Source organism: Lissotriton helveticus, chromosome 10 (assembly GCF_964261635.1).
Source record: "Lissotriton helveticus chromosome 10, aLisHel1.1, whole genome shotgun sequence".
In the NCBI taxonomy this organism is placed as follows: domain Eukaryota; kingdom Metazoa; phylum Chordata; class Amphibia; order Caudata; family Salamandridae; genus Lissotriton; species Lissotriton helveticus.
Window position 1 is genome coordinate 118,677,456 of NC_136071.1, and position 4,290 is coordinate 118,681,745.

General features: G+C 47.6%; 1 non-coding gene and 1 pseudogene across 1 annotated transcript; both read right to left on the reverse strand.

Annotated features, from left to right (window-relative positions):
- Window positions 1-599: 599 nt before the first annotated feature.
- LOC144786343 (small nucleolar RNA SNORD47) lies at window positions 600-672 on the reverse strand. Its single transcript, XR_013602147.1, has one exon. It is a non-coding gene; the product is annotated as a small nucleolar RNA SNORD47 (small nucleolar RNA).
- A 982-nt stretch (window positions 673-1,654) lies between these two features.
- LOC144786344 (small nucleolar RNA snR60/Z15/Z230/Z193/J17) lies at window positions 1,655-1,730 on the reverse strand (annotated as a pseudogene).
- Window positions 1,731-4,290: the final 2,560 nt, after the last annotated feature.

The window sequence follows — 4,290 nt, forward strand, 5'->3', positions numbered from 1 at the left end:
CCCTTCTTATGAGGCATGTGCTGCCTGTTGGCTTTTAAGTGTGGGAGGAACTCACTGCCTCGCCATATTTGTTTGTTCTCAAAGCGCACGCCCCATTTCATATATTAAATACTCTGTTTTAATGTCACAATAATTAAAAAAAGGCATACTTTAATAAACTCAGTCCTACAGGAATCAGTTAACACCCCTAAACCTTTACAGGTGGATCAAGGACCTGTAACAAAAAAGGGATGAATCCTTGATGCTTGCTCTTTCGACCCCCAGTTAAGTCAAAGGAGCTCAGATTAATCAATTCTTGTCTATTTCATGGGGTGCTCAGTGATTGTTCGAGTTACTATCACCGTAAATCCAGTTTTGAAAGTGACTACCAACAAAATATTAATCTCACCTGCTGAAGGGCCTGCACAGGCAAGCTTTAGAAATCAGATGGTCTAGTCTTAGAGAGGGGACGTTCCAGGCACAAAAGTTTCAGCTTTTGCCACATTACACTCCTTAACACATTCAGGTGGATAGAGAAACCTTGTAGTAAAGGTCCACATAGAGGCTAGTGTGGAGTTGACTGATGTATATACAAGCCACCGGCTACCCTAGAGTCAAGCAACCTCAGACAAATGGAACGGTAGGAGTATAATCAGCAATACTCATATGGCAGAATCGGTTTCATCACTGGTTGCTTGTGAACTACCCACATGACTGCTACAACATTCAGGGGAAGGGGGTGCCACGAGGCTTTGCATAATGGTGTTGAATAGATCAATCCTCTAAGCTCAGAGCAGCCACACAATGAGCAGAGGAAGACCACAGGTGGAAATGCCATACCAAATTGCCAAATGCTACTAGCCAACAAGCCATGACATTAGTACTGCCCTACCCGATAGGTAGGAGGCAGAAAAAGCAAAGCTTCAAGTCACTCTACTAGCTATATTCAGGGCCATAGGAATTATGCGGCAGAAGGGCAAATCATGCGGCACATTATTAACCTCATTTAGTACTTAGAGATTTGGGGGGACCTCATTACTACCGAAATATAGAAATAAGCAACAGAAAGGTGACCAGTGAACATATGCTCTTATGTAGCAGCACCATGCTGCTGCATTTAGTAACCTTTGAACAGTTTACTAAAAAACAATGTTAAAATACACAGATTATACAAGCAGATGGACCACGTGGCGAATCTATAATTATGTGAAAAACGCCACGGCCGCAGAATCGCATGCATCCAGTGGCCCTGGCTACAAGAAATAGCTAAAATCATTATTAACGATCCAAACCATGAAAATGACTGGCCCATGTTGGCACCCGGCTTTACATACACAAGTAAATGATGCAAACCCATCCTGAGCGCACAATTACTAACCTGGCTCATCTGTTCTCCAGTCGCAAACGATGCAGTCTGAAAAGAGACATGACAGCAGAAACTAGTCAGAGGCAGATAGCATGAAGAGATGTTAAAGACTGATGTTTACAACTAACGATGGTTGATTCAGTTAATGCTATTATAGCAGGAGCACCAAATAGGAAGCGTGCTTCAGGACTACACTAATTGATAGCTTTGAGACTGGCAGGATACTCGGTTTAGTGACACCAAGCTCAGTTAAGGTGTGAGTTGAACAAGTGTCAACCCTGGGCTATTAGGGGCAGCACTTTTCAGTTAAGGATGCATCAGCTAGGAGCGAAAGACTGTTCTTCATAGAGAATCAGCTGAACTATGTGCTCATCATGCACACCCTGGGCTGAGTGCTGCGGGGAGAATGTCTGAGCTGAAATACTTCTGAACTCACCTTTTCCTGCAGAGTATACTTGATAAGGGATTCTACCGGAAGGCAGATTGACTCTACAAGTGAAAGTCATGGGGGGGAAAAAAAGCCATCAGGTAGAAGCATTATTTTAAACTAAAGCCACTGCAAGATGTCAGCGTGCTCAGAGTATCAAGTGTGGTTAGCTCTCATCATTACTCTCTTGTTCAAGAGTAGCAAATACACAGTCATCACAGCAGCACGCTCAAGCTCCCCAGCCACCTTAACATGTCTACAAACTAATCTTTAGTTGAACTATGAGGTCTATCCCCACCCACCCTCATCCTAGAGGCTGGCTAAGCCATTTACACCACATTAAAATTACCACGATGCCCAATGTAGATAACAGTCGATATTTACCGTTTTAGGTACATTCTGAAGCTCGAATCTAAAAAACAAACGAGTGTCTGGTCACCCCCAAAGCAATGCCGAATATTGGGAATACTCACTGTTACCTGGCAGCGTAGACTGCCTCTGTGCTCACACAAAGCGATACACGAGCGCAGGCGGGCTCGCGGCCCTTGTCCTTCTACTTCCATGGCCCTGGTCTGCCCCCTGTCCTCGGGCTCGGGTCGTGCGCAGCTGATATTAGACCCGGGTCCTTGTCCGTGCTCTCTTTCTGTGGCGGGCGGGCACGCGCGCGCTCGCTCAGTGCGTAAGAGGGGCGCACTGGGCCTTGTTCTCTCACGCATCTGTATAGGAGGCCGAAAGGGGGCACGCGCCGGCAGTCAGACAGACGGACGGACCAAGCGCCATGGAGCCGCCGCTGCTGCTCGCCGCCTGCCTCCTGCTGCTCGGTGGGGCCCGCGCCGACCTCTCAGGTGAGTGCGAGGAAAGAGGGGGGGGACATCTCACCCTTGGGGGGTGGAGGCGGCGGGGGGGGGGGGGGGGAGTTGGTGTCTGTATGTGTGCATGTGTGTGTGTGTGTATGTGCGCTCGTGTGCCCGTGTGTGTGTCTGTGTGTGTGCTTGTGCGAAAAGCAGGGGCTGTGTGTGTGTATGCATGAGGCGTCCAAGGAGAGAAAGAAGAGACAGGAGAGGGTGAGCGCGCGACCTGATCCCATTGCGGCCGGCTGCGTGCGCGTAACAGCCTCTTGTCCGCTCTGCCTAGTCCTTGAAAGTAAAATGCGTGAAACGATTACAAAAGACTCGCTCTGCGACTGCAGGCCTTTGGCCTGCAATCGCAGGGCGAGACCTAAAAAGAAAAAAATGGTAGCGGACCAGAGAGGGAGCATCTCTAAAAGGAGTTCTGCCTCCTGATTGGCTGTAGAGGAGCCGGCGCGGGAATCGAAACTAGTGGTGCGCGCGCACCAGAGGAGCGGGGGCAAGGGAGCGCGAAGACGCCGAGACGAGGTAGGGGATGTGCGTGTAAGCGCCGGGGGTTCTCTGTGTATGTGTGTGCGTGTGTGTGTGTGTGTGTGTGTGTATGGGGGGGTTCTGTATGTATGTATGTGTGTGTGTATGCGGGGGGGGGGCTGTATGTGTGTTGTGCATGTGTTGTGAAGAGCCTGTTGATGCGCGCGACCTGATCCCGGCAGGCTGCTGCTGCTGCTGCTGCTGCGTGCGCGTGACAGTCTGTTGTCCTCTCCGGCTCCCTTTCAGTCCTTGAAAGCCGGAATGATAACAATAGTCTCGCTCTGCGACAGCAGGCCTTTGGCCTGCAATCGCAGGGCGAGACCTAAAAAGCACACGTTTCAGGGAATCTGACCTGAGATCGGCCAAATTAGTCATTGCAGATCATGAACTGCTTAAAACTCAATCACAGGCAGAGAAAGAAATATTTAAATCGGCTGTAACTTCCTACCATAAAAATATGAAGTTTACATGGTAAGGACATACATATGCGCAATTAAGGGTAGCAGGCAATTCTACGAAGGAACTCTATAATATTCTCAAATCATTTACGTCTCCAACTGCCAGCGCTAATCCTGTCCCTGTCTTTCAGATTTTATGTGATAATATCTCCATTTTTTAAATGAAAAAGTTGACAACATTTATGACACATTTCCTAGGGACTCCAGTATCTTAGAAACCCCCATTCCTTCTTCACAGCTTCCAGAAAGAAAGAGGTCATCTTAGCAGGCTTTCCACCCCTGCAGGTTTTTAAATTAGAAGTGTTGCAAAAAACTGCTAAATCTGGCCCCCCTACTGACATCATGCTAGCCATACTATTCACCCTACTAGCAAAGCATTTCCCCCTTCAATATGCACTTTATTTAACCACTCCCTGTGTGAGGGGAAAGTGTCCCTGTTTTGGAAATCTACTCAAATCCTTCTGATTTGTAAAAAGGTTAACATGCCTTCTACAGAGCTATCTAACTACTGCCCTATTTCACTTCTTCCGCTCATGAGCAAACATTTGGAGGGATATATCAACTCGCAGCTCATCGAACATATTAAATCCCAAGTATGTCTTGATTTCCTACATTCTGGTTTTAGACCAAGACACTACCGAATCAACCCTTCTTATAGGTGTTACGGACTTCATTAAACTA